Source organism: Cavia porcellus, unplaced genomic scaffold (assembly GCF_034190915.1).
Source record: "Cavia porcellus strain 051 isolate PalLab524CR breed Dunkin Hartley unplaced genomic scaffold, mCavPor4.1 scaffold_2, whole genome shotgun sequence".
NCBI lineage: Eukaryota > Metazoa > Chordata > Mammalia > Rodentia > Caviidae > Cavia > Cavia porcellus.
In genome coordinates, this window is record NW_026947485.1 from 114521859 (window position 1) to 114538417 (window position 16559).

The window sequence follows — 16559 nt, forward strand, 5'->3', positions numbered from 1 at the left end:
AGCCAACCCCCCTGACTTCATCAATTGCAGCCCACACAGCCTCTCCTTCAGGCTGATTCCACTTGCTCCTGACAGCTTTCCCTGGAAGATATTTAGGTTCCTGTCCTCTCTGGCTTCCTGTGGTCTCTTTTCGACATTTGGCTTCAATCTCTCAGCTTCATCCACCCAGCTCTCAGAGGTTTCTTGCCTGGGCTCTGTCAAGAATCTTCCTCTGGCCCCACCATCTTATATCTTGCATCCTACACAGCCAGCATCACATTGATGACACCACAGCTCCTCACCAGCTTGAGCAGTAGGCAGGACCCTGGATCATGACAACAGGAGCTATGTACCACCAGGATCACTGAGCACCAAGAAATAAAATCTAGGGCACCAATGCCTTTGGCAGCCCTTCTTCAGCAGAGTCCCAGAGGCTCACCTCTTAACTGAAAAGCTTGTATTTAGCACAATTCAACCAACAATAAATGGGTGTTGCCAACTTGTGCAGTGTGTGGAGGACATCTTTCTTCTTCTTCCTGTGCAGACCACATGGTGGCCTTACAATGGCACGAATCACTACAGCAACCAAACCTTCTTTGGTTAATTTTACTTTAAAGAGAAAAAAAAAAAGATAATGAAACCGAGTTTCAAAACAGATCAATTCGACAGTTACAATATTGTATACATTGTGCATTTTCGTCTTTGTAGTAGTTTATTCAGAGTACAGGACATAGACATGGTAGCTTGTCTAAAGAATATTAGCACAAAACATTCTTTTCAAGGAACAAATAGAAGCCAGCTTGACTATCTTGTTTATATGTGTATTTTTTTGTTTTTCCCTTTCTTCCTTTCTCTGTTCCCCTACCAGAGTTTGTCTTTTCTTTTGAACAATTTTTCCTCAATGCACAATAACTATTGTACATTTCAGATCTTATGTACTTGTTCAGGTTCTCACACTAGGAAAACAATGTGATTTTCACAAGAATGGGTCTGATTTACTTCATTGAAGGATGGTCCTGAGTTGCATTCATTTACCTATAAATGTCTACAATTTATCCTTCTTTATGACTGAGTAGTACTCCGTTATATATATATATATATATATATATATATATATATATATATATATTTTTTTTTTTTTAAAATCACATATTTTTTATCCATTCTTTGGTTGATAGGCATCTGGTTTGTTTCCAAGATCTATTACAAATTGTGTTTCTACAAACATGGGTGCACATATAAAGATGGGCTATGGTATTTTGAATTCTTCTGATAAAATACCTAGAAGGGAAATAGCTGGATCAAATGGGACCTCTAATCTTGTTTCTTGAGGAATCTCCACACTGATTTACACAGTAATTTACCAGTCTAAACTTACACCAACAATGCAGAAGAGTTTCGTTTTCCGCACCAGCATTTGTTATTGGTTAATTTATTGATGACAGCCATTCTTTCTGGGGTAAGATGGAATCTCAGTGTTGTTTTAGTTTACATTTCTTAATTGACCAATGATGTTGAATGTTTTTTCATATATTTATTTGCCATTTATATTGCATCTTAGAAATACATATTCATCCACAATGCCAATTTTATTTCATTTGTGTTGGGTCCTGCTTTTGGTTTAATACCTATAACTCTTAAATTATTTCTATTTGCATTCATTTTGCAGCACTTGAATTATTATTTCCTATTTACTTGTTATTTTTAAGACATTTTTCTTTCACCATCACTAGCTAAAATCCTGTCCTCAAGGTCTAAAAGTCTATATTCAGTCTCTTTCAAGCATTTTGCCAGCTTTTCATCAACTTTTAATATTTCTTGAATTTCTCTTTGAATTAGTCTCATACATTTTAATTCCTTTCTATATTGTTCATTCATGGTTTTCATCATTTTCCTGTGCTTCTCTTTTTCTCTACGTCTTCTTTAGATATACTCAGAAGTTCATTCATTATGTTTGTGATTTCTTATTTTACCTGAGACATTATTTATGATTTGATTTCTCTTACAATCTCATGAAATTTTTCTTTACTTCAGTTGCTATTCTCTCGGGAATTTCACGTGTGTGACTTATCTTTTCTTTTATGTCTATATCTACCAGACTTGTTCTGTGTGGGCTGAAGGTCTGAGGTTGCCTTTTGCTCCTTCATCTTAATATTCTCCTGGGTTTCTTCCCAACAAATTGGTTGTGGGGTCCTGGCACTTCCCACACTGGCAGCCCCTCCACAGGGTAGGGGAAGGGGACAGGCACCTGGGTTTCTCTGACTCCAGGTTTACAGGAAGGAATCAGGGGATGAGGCAGGAGTCTCCAGAGCCATGCAGTTACACTAGGGCTCCCCTGATGGTCAGGGGTTCATGGTGGTGGGGCTGATTTTGTCATCTTGTGTGTCTACAACAGGACTCCCATGGTGGTGGTGGACACACAGGGATGGGTTTCTTTGATTCTCCCAGTGGGTAAAGGCTGCCTAAAAGAAAGAAAGGACTCAAGTGGTGACCTGTAGTTCCACAGGCCTATTTGATTGTGTCCTTGCTCATGCTGACTGACCACAGGAAGCAAGCTTTCCAATGGCAGCTGTACTTTCTTTCAATTCTGCTGTGAATCTAAAATTGCTCTAAACTTTCCAAAGCAGAGGGAGATAGTGGGTTATATTCAGAGATGTCACAAAAGATGAGCCTTCCTTGCAAGCAGGCAGTTGTGAGTTCAATCCCTGGTACTGATAAAAATGAAAAAGACAAAAAAAAAAAAGAAAAAAGAAAAGAAAGAAAAAGAAAAAAAAATGATGAGCCTTAGGGCAGGCACAGGTTGCTTGAAGTTGGGTTGATATAAACCAACTCTTCAGTACTAGGAACTTTTCCTTCTGCTCCCCACTCTTGCCAAGTGCCTCTTGGGGTGCACCACACTGATGCTTGCTCTTAGCTCTTGGCTCCTGCTAAGCCACCATCATGATTATCTTGGCTCTTGGCTCCCTTCAGCCACCATCATGATTATCTGTTGGGACCTCATTAGCCATGATGAGATGTTCTCTGACATTTACAAGATCAGGGAGACGCAGACAGGCTGTGCCTGATTGAGACCAGCGAACTCTTGCTAAGGATGCTGCTGTCATTAGATTTTTGTGCTTCTCCCACCCAGTGCTCACAGCTCTGCAGGTCCATGGCCAGGAAATAGAAACAATTTCCTGAGTTGCCCCAATGTTCGTTGATACAGCCTTCAATGGTACAGCCCAAGACACTGAGACACACAACTGTTTCTGAGGAGATATCTCCCAGCCAGTGGAGCCTGTGGATTTGGTTGAACAAGGAAAAAAAAAATGCCTTGCATTGATATAGGACTGGAAAGGCCAAGGAGAGTTGTAATCAAACTTTTATACAATAAGACTGGCATTCTCCATTCATTCCATAGTGACACAAAATAGCATATGATTTTTAAAAAAATAATAGAAAGTAAAAAAATAAATAAATACATATTAATGAAGATTTCATGCTCCAATTTTAACTGTTTTGCTCAGTATGGGCCATGTGTGATTTTGTAGCATCTTTTATTGATTCTATGGATACCACTCACACACAAGTTGACACTACTTCCAGTCACAGCACACTGATTGTAGAAAGATAGCATTTCAAGGATTACTATGATGTAAGTTTGTTGGGAGCCGCGTCTGTGATAGCTCGCCTTGCTCGGCGGACGTGCGGCCTGTGGTAAAGAGCAAAGCCTGAGGTAGATTACCCCTCCCATCGAATATGTTAGTTTCCTGCTTACCGCGTAAACAACCCGCTCAACAATATAGTCTGCCTGGCAACTGATGATGTTAGCCAATCAGCTTGCCTTGCTTACTTTAACATGATTGGACACTGTACCCGTATATATACCGGTGCCACCCCTGGGCGGAAGTAGAAGCCAGGTAGAAGCCCGGAAGTAGAAGCCCAAAAGGAGCCACGGAGAGCGGACCGGTAGAGGCTTTGGGGCAGACTGAAGCACAAAAGGAGCCGCGGGGAGCGGACCAGAGGAGGCTTCAGCTGGGAGAACCCAGGGCAGGCTGTACGGAGAAGGAAAATAAAAAGAAAAGGTTGTCCACTACCAGACTTTGTCGTGTGTCCTTCCTGCCGGCCGGGAGCGGACATCGACATTTGGAGGCCCGCCCGGGGACTGATCACCCCCGAGACGTGGAAGTGGACAACGCTCCAGTACAGAGCTGCGAGACAGGTGAGTTGGGGATAAGCCTGGGCTCTGGGTGGCGCGCACCTACAGGGCTTTTAGACTCCCCTCAGGCTCACGCGTAAGTGGCGGATTCCTTGGGCCTCACGCGGTGAGTAACATATTAAAAAATGGGAAACATGCTAGGTAGCAACACTAAGAGCGAGGGTGGTTGTGGAGAAAGCTCTCAAGAGCTTACAAAAGTACGCAGGGTATCTGAGCAGGCCCAGTCAGGGAGCTCCCGAGAGGGGTCCGTCAAGGGGAACAAGGATGCTAAGGAGGAGGACGGGGCTCTAGCCTCGGAGTCGTCTGACTCCGAGGACGAGGGAAAGTTGAATGGCAAGGGGGCCAAAGAGACCAGCTGTCAGGAGCCTAAGTCGCTCAATAAGGAGTCGCAGGGTTCTTTTCCAGCGTTGCCCCGTGAATTGCGCTCTGCTCAACCTGGTCTGCGGAGGAGTAGAGAGCTCCTGAGCGCTCCCCGGCGCGAGAGGGAGGCGAAGCCTTCCGCCCCACCTTGGGGGCCGTTTCTGGAGGCGATTCCTCGCCACGAGGCGGCCGCCTGGGAGCCCCCCCCCTTTCGCCAGAACAGGAAGTGATGCACGGGCCCCCATTTTCCGCCCAATCATGGCCGCCGTCTTATGCTCCGCCGCCGGTGGGTCGGTATTTTTACAGGCGGCTTTGGCAGGAGGGACGCTTGTCTCATGAGGTACATCCACCTGGGATAGATAGTGGCCCCTACGAGATATTTCCTGTACAAGTAGCTATGGGCCAGGGACGCAATGTATGGGAGCCTTTTGAGATAAAGCAGATTAGAGAACTTAAAAATGCAGTTACAACCTTTGGGCCGACTGCGCCTTACACCATTGCCATGCTGGAGAATCTGTCTTCTGGGCCCCTCACCCCCGCGGACTGGATTCAGCTGGCAAAGGCGTGTCTGCCCTCGGGCAGTTACCTGGATTGGCGAGCCTGGTACACAGAGTTCTCTGCAGAGCAGGCTGAGAGAAACGCCAATCGGGGAAACCGGGGGTGGAACAAGGAAATGCTTATGGGAGAAGGTCGGCACGCTGATGATCAGACCCAGTTCCCCAGCGCTGTCTATGAACAAATCAATGCCATAGGGCTCCGCGCCTGGAAGCAAGTAAGTGGTGCCGGAACAGCCTCCTTGTGTCTTTCAAAAATAATTCAGGGTACCACAGAGCCATTTGTTGACTTTGTGGCCCGAATGCAAGATGCTGCCGATAAGATATTTTCTGATCCGGGAGTGGCTCGACCGCTGGTAAGGCAGCTGATTTTTGAGCAATGTACAAAGGAGTGCAAGGCAGCGATAGCTCCTCATAAGAACAAGGACCTCAACGCCTGGATTAGGATATGCAGAGAGATAGGGGGGCCGCTCTCCAACTCGGGAGTGACTGCTCTCCTGGCCGCGGCTGTACAGCAGAGGGGACCTCGCGGGTTAGAAGGGGAATGTAAGGCTAAAGGGTGTTTTGCCTGCGGGGAGCCAGGACACATTAAACGTCACTGCCCAAACAATGCAGATGCTAGGCCTCGTCCTAGGAATGAAGAACCATATGTTTGTGGGCGATGCAAGAAGGGATCACACAAAGCTGAGGAGTGTAGGTCGGTCTTTGATGCTCAGGGCAACCGTATTTGTGGACAAGATGCTACAGAGCCAAAAAACGGCCAGAGGGGGCCCCCTTCACAGGCGGGCCCCCGCCCCAGAGACAGGACAGCTCAGGGTGGCAGCCTTCAACAAGGGCCACCCCTGGGTCAGCAGGTGTGGACCTCAGTGTCACCTCAGGACTTATATTAGTGCCTGATATGGGTGTTCAAGTGGTTGAAACCACCTTTAAGGGACCGTTACCCGAAAATTCCGTGGGTCTGGTGATCGGGAGATCCTCCACGGCCCTTCGGGGTCTCACAGTAGTCCCGGGGGTCATAGACTCAGACTACACAGGACATATTAAAATTATGGTTCAATCTCTTGTGGGTACTATGGTAATCAATAAAGGAGACAAGATAGCGCAGCTCTTGCTGCTCCCCAGTCTCCACAAGAGATTTCCCTCAAAGCAGAAAATTAGAGAAAGTCAAGGTTTCGGTTCCTCAGGGGAAGTCTTTGAGGGACTCCATATGACACTTGGTAAAAGGCCCATGCTCTCACTTAAGGTCAATGGCAAGAATATAACAGGGCTCCTAGACACAGGTGCTGACCGTTCCATTATCTCCAGAAAGGATTGGCCTTCCAACTGGCCCACCAACACTGCAGATAACACGCTGCAGGGCCTGGGGATGATGTCAGCTCCTCAGGTTAGTGCTTTAACCCTGCTCTGGTGCGATGAGGAGGGTCATCAGGGCCATTTCCAACCGTTTGTGTTGCAGTTGCCAGTGTCTCTATGGGGAAGGGACATCCTCGCTCAGATGGATGTCACGCTTACGTCAAACTGCTCCCCCCAGGCTAAGGATATACTCAGGAACCAGGGATATACCCCCGGCAAAGGCTTGGGCAATGCCCTGCAGGGTCGGACATCCCCAATACCAGTAAAAAACAAAAAAAGGTAGGCAAGGATTGGGTTTTTCTTAGGGGCCGCTGAAGAAGCTCTCCTACCCACTTCGATCAAAATCACCTGGAAATCAAATGATCCGGTTTGGGTACCTCAGTGGCCCCTGCCTAAGGAGAAGCTATTAGCCTTGTCAGAAATAGTCAGTACACAACTTAGATTAGGACATATTAAGCCGTCAACCTCCCCATGGAACATCCCCATTTTTATAATTAAGAAAAAGTCTGGCAAGTGGAGGCTGCTCCATGATCTAAGGGCGGTCAACGCGCAGATGCAGCCCCTGGGGGTGGTCCAGAGGGGGCTGCCAGCTCTCTCAGCCATCCCTCAGTCCTGGCCAGTTTATGTTATAGACCTTAGAGACTGTTTCTTCTCAATTCCCCTGCACCCAGAGGACACTCATAGGTTCGCCTTTACTTTGCCCACCATTAACCAAGAAAGCCCTGATCTCAGATACGAGTGGGTAACGTTGCCCCAAGGTATGGCCAACAGTCCCACTATGTGTCAGATTTACCTTGATTCCCTACTGGCCCCCCTACGAAAATCCTTTCCCAAGATAAGATGTGTGCATTACATGGACGACCTTTTGCTCAGCGGCAGGGACCCAGAAATGCTAAATAATATGCTCGGCCAGTTGGTTGAGGCCCTGAGACAAGCCAATCTGCATGTTGCCCCCGACAAGATTCAGGGAGGAGAAATGGTGACCTACTTAGGCGCGAGACTCTCCCCTATGCTAGTCTCTCCGCAGAAGGTCACCATTAGGATGGATGGCGTTAGGACCCTAAATGACATGCAAAAGCTATTGGGAGACATTAATTGGATTAGGCCATATTTACATATACCAAATTCAGATCTCAAACCCCTGTTCGACCTTCTGAAGGGAGACCCAGATATAGCCTCCCACAGGAGGCTCACTCCTGAGGCAAGAGCTGCCTTACAGAGAGTGGAGGAAGCCTTAGGTGGGACTACCTTACACAGAATTGAACCAGGGCGACCCTTTGATGTCTGTTTGCTACAGACTAGTCTACAGCCTACAGCGATGATTTGGCAGAAAGGACCACTACTGTGGATACACCCTAAGGTCTCACCTACAAAAGTCATAGAGCATTACCCGGAGGCAGTCGCTTCATTGGCCCTTGAAGCGCATGATAGAGCTGTCCAACATTTTGGCTCAGGACCACAAGCCATCCGAGTACCCTATACCGCCAGCCAGATCAAGACCCTGGCTGCCTGCATAGATACTTGGGCCATTCTGAGATGTGTTTTCCATGGGGATATAAACAATCAATACCCTAAAGACCCTATCTTGTCATTTGTCACTCAGCACCCTATAATTTTTCCAAAGGTTACTGCCTCTGAGCCATTAGTCCCAGCAACTACAATATATACAGATGGCTCCAAGACGGGGATAGGCGCCTATGTGATCCTAGGCAAGCCCCCGGTTACCATACAATTTGAACCAGATCAGCCTCAGGTGGTGGAACTGCAGATCGTTAAAATGATTCTTGAACGGTTCTCAGAAGCCATTAACATTGTCTCCGATTCTAGGTATGTGGTCAATGCTATGCAAGTGCTTGAGACTGCCAGTTTAATTAGATCCACTTCCACAGTGGCTGGGCTGTTCCTGTCTATCCAGACATTGCTTCAGAACAGACACCATAAGGTCTTCACCACCCACATAAGAGCACATACATCCCTGCCAGGGCCTATGGCACAGGGGAATGCGGCTGCTGACACTGCCACTCGCCCATTATGGATTTTTACCTTACTGACACCAATCGAGCGAGCCCGTGCCTTCCATGATAAGTTTCATGTCAATGCCAGGACACTAGCAAACCATTTCCATGTTTCTAGAGCAGATGCACGAGATATCGTGCGACTATGTGACTCCTGTGCCACATACAAACCTGCCATACCGATGGGAGTAAACCCTCGAGGTTTGATCCCTGGTGATGTTTGGCAGATGGACATCACACATATACAGGAGTTTGGGACTCTTAAATATGTTCATGTTTCCACAGACACCTGTTCTCGCGTCATATTTGCAACAGCAGAAACAGGTGAAAAAGTGTCTAATGTGATCAATCATTGCCTGGCAGCTTGGGCCACATGGGGCAAACCAAAAATATTAAAAACTGATAATGGACCAGCCTATATAGGCAAAGCCTTCAATGAGTTCTGCAAAATGATGGAGGTTCAATTAAAACATGGTATCCCATACAATCCCCAAAGTCAAGGAATCATTGAGAGGGCTCATAGAAGCCTCAAAGAAATTTTACAAAAACAAAAAGGGGGAGTAGGCCAAGGCCTGGCCCCAAAGGCACGATTATCCATGGCACTATTCACACACAATTTTTTAAATTTAAATAATGATAATTGCTCCCCAGCTGTGGAGCACTGCAACCCTTCCCCCAACCATAAAGGGTGGGTGAAGTGGAAAGATGTCCTGACAGGACAATGGATGGGCCCGGATCCAGTGGTCAGCTGGAACCGAGGCGCGGTTTGTGTTTTCCCACAGGAACCGGGACGAGAACCACTGTGGATACCGGAGAGACTGACACGGGCAACAAAGCCCTCGACTGAAGATCAGACCTGCCCTACTGGAAATCCATCACAGACCAACCAACAAGATGAATAGAAATAGCGGTAGCCCGAAATGGACAAGAAGATCCTCAGGCATATGCATGGCTTGCTCAATTGGCCCACGACCGAGTCTAGATATGGCGGGCATCCCTCATTCTCCTCCATAAGGTGACAATACACAGCAGGGTAGGTGAGTCAATGACGGGTAAGAGCGTGCCTCCCCAGCACGACTCGACCTAAGCCAGGCCCTACCCCATCCTGCACGTAAGCCGCTGGACTGTTAGATGCTGCCCAGGTCTAAATTTCTCTCCGAGGGGATTTCTTTACGGAGAGAAAATGAGTGCAAGCTTGTGTGCATCCAGGTTCCGTCCAGTTTGTGCCTGGCCCTAGAAAAAGGACGAGGGCCTCAGGGCCTTGGCAGACCATGGCATGGCCAACCAGGGTCTAAGCCAAGGACCTACGGTGGGCCTACACATAGGGCATAAGCCTCTGCACCCAGTCCAGGAAGGGCTACGATGCGCACATTCATAAAAAATAAAATAGGGGGAGATGTTGGGAGCCGCGTCTGTGATAGCTCGCCTTGCGCGGCGGACGTGCGGCCTGTGGTAAAGAGCAAAGCCTGAGGTAGATTACCCCTCCCATCGAATATGTTAGTTTCCTGCTTACCGCGTAAACAACCCGCTCAACAATATAGTCTGCCTGGCAACTGATGATGTTAGCCAATCAGCTTGCCTTGCTTACTTTAACATGATTGGACACTGTACCCGTATATATACCGGTGCCACCCCTGGGCGGAAGTAGAAGCCAGGTAGAAGCCCGGAAGTAGAAGCCCAAAAGGAGCCGTGGAGAGCGGACCGGTAGAGGCTTTGGGGCAGACTGAAGCACAAAAGGAGCCGCGGGGAGCGGACCAGAGGAGGCTTCAGCTGGGAGAACCCAGGGCAGGCTGTACGGAGAAGGAAAATAAAAAGAAAAGGTTGTCCACTACCAGACTTTGTCGTGTGTCCTTCCTGCCGGCCGGGAGCGGACATCGACATAAGTTAATCAACTTTATAATTAATTCTGAATTTGAAAATTCATTGAATTTCCAATGATGCATAAAATATGTTTCTTTTTATTAGATTCCATATGCACAAAGTACTTCTTTAAAAACTGTATTGGAAATTTAATTAGCCTCAGTAGTGTGGCCAAAGAATCCAGGCCAGTCAAAGGCTGAAGGAAACCTGGGCTCCCTGGAGGCTGAGATCCCCAGATCCCCAGATTTTGTCAGAATTGTGACCCCCACACATCCTTAATGAAGACTCCGAAGGATCATAGGTATTTCAGAAGCAAGTTTGCACACATCATTCACATGGAGAATATGAATTTGCTTTACACTCGCATCTCATGGAGAAATGAGTTTGCTTTACACTCACTGAAGAAAGAAGCAGAAGCAAGGATCTCATCAGTTTCTAAGCAAAAGCAGCACTGCTGTCAGTGAAGTTAGACTCATAGCTTCACTGATCAGGTAATTTTTCACATGTTAATTTATGTGTTTCTATCAATAATATTAATGCCTAAGTCACACACCAGCACCTGTGAAATCTGCATACTTCACCACCTAAAGATGACATAACTACTTCTTCTTTACATAGCATTTGTGTGCTTATAGAATAGACAGACTGCTTCATATTCTAGTGATTTTAGATCATTATTTATTCAAATGTTCTCTTGTATTCTGTATTTCATATGTGGCCCAGAGCAAAGCCTGGAATAGAGCATCAGGACATTTGAAGTTAATATTTTCTTCATCTGGCCTCAAAAAGATAATTGAGAAATCTATAAGCTAATGAGATTTATGAGGGGATTTTATGAAAATAAAGCCATGTAAGAAAATAATAATCATTAAGTGACCAAAAAATTTGAGATGTCTAATATGGTCATTATTTAAATGGTAATAAATCTGTAAGCTAATGAAATTTATGAGGGGATTTCATTGAAAAAAAACATGTAAGCCAACATAGTCCTTCATTAGTTAAAAAATGTTGAGATATCTCATATGGAAAATTATAAGTTTTTATAATAATAATTTCATATTATATAAAGTCATAATACTGATTTTAGATATATTATTATATATCAACTATTTTACAGTTCATGGGAAATTAGCCATCACATTCAATCTGTTGTCTGTATTTGAAAATTGTGGGCCAAAGAATTTCAACATATCACAGAAAATGACCCAGGGGAAATAATCCCTGTATTTCCTCTTCTGCACAGGATCAGGACACAGTGTGCAGGATGGAAAGGTGACGGGAATTAATCTCAAGGAAACTTGATCATGTGTTTAACTGAGGAAGAAGGACATGTAATAAGAATAGATGAAGAAAGGAAGCCAGGGTTCCAATAACCCTACCTGTCATTTCAGTGAAGGAATTAAAAATCACTACAGTGCAGTTTGCAGCAGTGATTGACACAATGTAGCAGCTGCACTTTTTTTCAGTGAGCTGTGGATTGGAGATTGATTCTATGCTGAAAGGATTTTCTCTTCACAGAACAATAAGGCTAATAGAAAAATCCACATATAATTCACAGAATTAGAAGGCAAAACAACTCCCATAGGATGTTTTAGTAAAACATTGAAAAGCCACATGAACATAGTACTGTAAACAAATCATTATTATCATGCACATAAAATGCAGAACTGTAATTTTCTTTATTACAAATGTCAAGGAACATATTTTCAGTATTATAATCCTTCAATTCTGTTTTTCACCAGTGAAAGAGTAATACTGAGATAGGCTTCTCTGTAATTTACATACTGAAAAGTCAATTTGTAAACAGATCATTTATGATTTGCATGCTTCAGAACAAGTGCAGGTAAATAAATCCAATTTAAAATAATGATTTAAAAGGAATGAGATTTTAACAAAGGATATGAAGGCAAGCAAAGGAGAGGTCTGGATAGAAAGTTGCCACCTAAATAAATATTAGAATACATTCCTAAAGAACAACATTTTTTTTTTTTTAGTAAGACTACTTCAATGAGTTTTCTTGTTACCTTTTTATAAAATACACAGACAAGGTAGTACAAGAGGGAAATAGTCCATATATTGTTAATAGAAAAATAGAATTTTAAATCCCAAAAGAAATAACATCTTGAATAGATAGTGCAAAGGACAAGAAAAGCATTCACACAGAGGACTGCAAGAGCTCCTGGACTGAGAGAATAGTCCAGAGTGACCTGCCTGATGTCATTTGGATGGAACTCATTATCAAAGGAAGCACAGCATTGTGCATTATATCAATTAAGAAAAACTTAAGAGTAGTCAGCCACGGAAGGCCACAGTCACATGTATGCTCCACCTTGGACCTAGAGAATGAAGAGCATACGTGGGATTCCCAACACCAGGGTTTGTTGCAGAAGCTTTCATAGAATAGGCATGCAAAATTGAGGAAAATGGCCAAAACTCTTGAGGTGTCCTGAGGAATGATAAAACTCTTACATATATTGAATAAGTAAAAGTTTTCTGGGGATTGGACTTTAATGTTTTATTGCTTAATTCTCTCATTTTATGATTGTAGAAACTAACAATATATATCTGCAGTTTGGGTAAGAAAATTGGAATAGGAAAATGTGCACTTACTGCAGTTCAAAGTAATTATATCCATTTCCTCTTTCTTAGTTCCTATTAGAAGCTGAACTGTATTTCTAAAGAGTGGTCTACATTATTCTCATTACATTATTTTTCACTGTAACATCAACTCTGTGGAGACCACGGCAGGTTGGCAGGCATGGACAACTTTACTACCTTCACAGAATTCCTCCTCATGGGTGTCGGAGAATCCCAGGAGCTCCAGCTTCTGTAAGGTGTGTTGTTCTTACTGACTTACCTGGGAGCACTGACAGGGCATCTCGTAACTGTCACTCTCATCATGACAGACACACGTCTGCACTCTCCCATGTATGTTTTCATAAGCAATGTCGCCCGCATAGATCTTGGCAGCATCTCAGTTATTGTTCCCAAGGCCAGAGTGAACTCCATGACAGGCAGTAAAACGATCTCCCTGACAGAGTGTGCTACAAATGTTTTTCTGAATATCCCTTTTGGAGGACTGGAGATTGCATTCCTGGTGATCATGTCCTATGACCACTATGTGGTGATTTGGCACACTCTGCACTATGGGCTCATCATCACTCCAAGTCTGTGTTCTCAGGCCACAACTGGCTCAGAGGCCTCTGGTCTGATCTACTCTGTGATACACCCAGGAACTCTGTTCAGGCTTCCCGTCACCAAGACCAATGTGATCCAGTAATATTTATGTGATATTCTTCAAATTTGTAGCACATCATCCTCAGATATCCAGTTTTCTGAATTTGTGATCATTTTTGCATGTGTTTGCCTTGTCTTATCATGTAATGCCTCTATAGTTATTTCATACATTAATATATTATCAACTCTGCTTAAGATTGGTTCTGTGGAAGCCTATAGCAAAGCCATATCCACTGGCACCCCCACCCATCTAGCCATTCTCCTGAGGTTTTTTTCATTTCTGTAGCAGTGACTGTCTTGGGTCCTATTGCATAAAAACCATCCCTGTAGAATCTGCTAACTGCCATGTTCTACATCACGGTGCCCCCATTCCTAATTCCCATCATCTACTGTCTGCACAACAGGGAGATTAAAACGGCTCTGCAAAGAGTGTTTGATAGATATTCCAAATTCCCACTCAAGGGTTTGCTTGCATAAAAAATCAACAATGATTTGAAAATAGTTCAACTTATATCTGGGCTACATTTTTAAATTGGTATCTATACCTGTGGATCACCTGTTCTTCGTTCTTTGTTTTTGTGTGTGTGCACTTGGAATAGCGAAGTTCAGACTTTGTGTCAAATGTGTTGCTTATTTTTTCTCTATTTTATGCATATTTCCTGGACTTCTAGGCATCTTCTGTACATTGACAAACTATTTTGAAAATATTTGGAAAGACATTGAGTTAGAAGCAAGGATGGTATCATAGGGCATGGGCCATGCTTTGTGTGTTCCACCATAACAGAAGACTGTACTGTTGAGGGAACCACAGGTCATGTTTCTGACCCACCTGGAAATGTGTCATGAGCATTCTGCAAGAAGATACTGCTGCCTGCATGGTGCTCAATGCTTTTGTTCATCCAGTCAGGCTAGGATAAGTGACAAAGTGGTTAACAGGGGACAACTAAGAACCAAAAGCACAGTGGAGCCACTGAGACGCTAACCAACCACATCTGAGCCTGATAAAATCCTTTTGCTCATTCAATGAAAATTAAGACACACAACAACTGACATTCAAAACACTGTAGTTTGGGACTTGTTTTCTTTCTGTGGTCTGGATGAAAGGATGCAGGCCATGGGTGATGCTTTCAAATTTTGCAGATAAGAAACAAACACAAATCTGAGTTTAACACAGACATAAATGGGATGATCACTTTTACTGGAATTTTCCTGGAGAGCAGAAGACAATGCTTGCATTATGCAGTGCACATTTTTCATCAAATGTTACATACACAGTAATTCACCCAAAAACAAAGAACTTCACTTTTCTGACTTCTAAGAACTGAACGTGCAGCACGGCGGCTAACATTCACATGTTAGTGATATTGTGTCTCAGAACTTGATCCAGATTTTCCTTCTTTCTCACCTGGAAACCTTGTTTGTGACAGCCTCAGCATCATGTCACTGGCATCCATTACAACCAGCCTCGCCCTGGGACAACAGTCACTTCAGGTTCCCTGAATCTGTACTTCTGTTTCTCACAGAAGCAGGTAATGTTCAGCAACATAGACCACCTGCCATCCAGAGCTCATGCCTGGTGATAATCTGGACATGGTCCTTCCTCTGATGCCTGAGTTACCTAAGCTTCTCTGCTATAATGGTGGATAAACTTTAGCCATTATTAGGAAAATGTATGCACTCTGAGACTATATTGTTAAGTGAAATAAATCAGACACAAAGTTTAAATGTTGCAGTCTGTTATGAAAGAAACCCAGAAATAAGTAAAAATCAAAATAAAAGACAACATAACTAATAAATAACTAAGGAGATTGGGGCTAGAGATTTAGCTCAGTAGCACAAGTGCTTGCCTGGCAACCATGAAACTTATGAGTTCAATTTCTATATCAAAAAAATAACAAGGAGGTAAGTGTTTTGCAAAAGTGAACGGGCCCAGTAGATACAGTTAGAGGGGAGGGATATTAGGGGAGGGGAGAAGGAAGAATGAAGATGAGCTGTGTGTGTGCTCCACTTCCCACAGGAGACACTCCTGTCATTATGTACCACAAGCATGGACTCATAAAAGTTTAAAGTTAAAAAAACAACACTCCTGTGTCCAGAATTTACCTACTTAACCATGGATAATTTAAAGACTTCAAAGGAAAACCTAGAAAGTCATGCAAGCATAGAAAATCCTTGACTCTTTTAAATGAGAAGAATCAGATTTTGCATGTGAGCAACAACATCATAAAGATGGTAGGAACCACATAAAATTATCTTGGCAAAACAGTCACTGCTGCATAGGCCAATTACCCAGAAAGGTAAGGAGACCATTTTAAAAGTATTCACCAGCAGTATACCATTACTCCAAAAAAATTCTTGTTTGACTTCAAGGCATTTATGTATTAATGCTCAATTTTCAGAATATAAAATAATTTCCTTCTAGCTTGAGCCAGTTTGATCACACATGAAATTATTTTCACAAGGCTCATATTCTTACACTTCCTTCTTATAGCCCCACCAACTACTTTCCCTACCCTTTTCTTCTTTCTTATTTTGAAAAACATTCATTCTGCTTTAAGACAAAACTTACTCCATTCCGCTTAACAAAATAAAGAATGCTATACCAGTTTTACTGAGGAAATATATATAATATAGTACATATATATTACATGTATACTATAACACATATATAGATAATATACAGAGCATTTAGCAGGTAGGCTCACAGTGGCCACCTGCAGAACCAGGAGTGGGATAGTGCAAAAGGGCCTTCAATGCACTGACCAGCTGGGGGATCCAGTCAAAAGCAAAGGCCTTGAGCTCACTCCAAAGTCCTGTGTGAATCCGTATTCAGCACCCACTAGAAGAGAAGAAGAAGCTTCGTGGTAAGCCTGGGGAGGAACATCTGAAAGTTACAGTGAAGACTGGAGCTCCTCCAAAGTAGAGAAATGGAAGGAGGCTTCCTTCTTGCCCTTGTTATTTCATCCAAGCTACAGGCCTGTCCCCAGGGTGAGTTTTCCCTCT

General features: G+C 43.9%; 1 pseudogene; it reads right to left on the minus strand.

Annotated features, from left to right (window-relative positions):
* The window catches only part of LOC100724718 (olfactory receptor 5V1-like), a 29317-nt pseudogene extending 16100 nt beyond the window's left edge, over window positions 1-13217 (minus strand).
* Between the last annotated feature and the right edge of the window lie 3342 nt (window positions 13218-16559).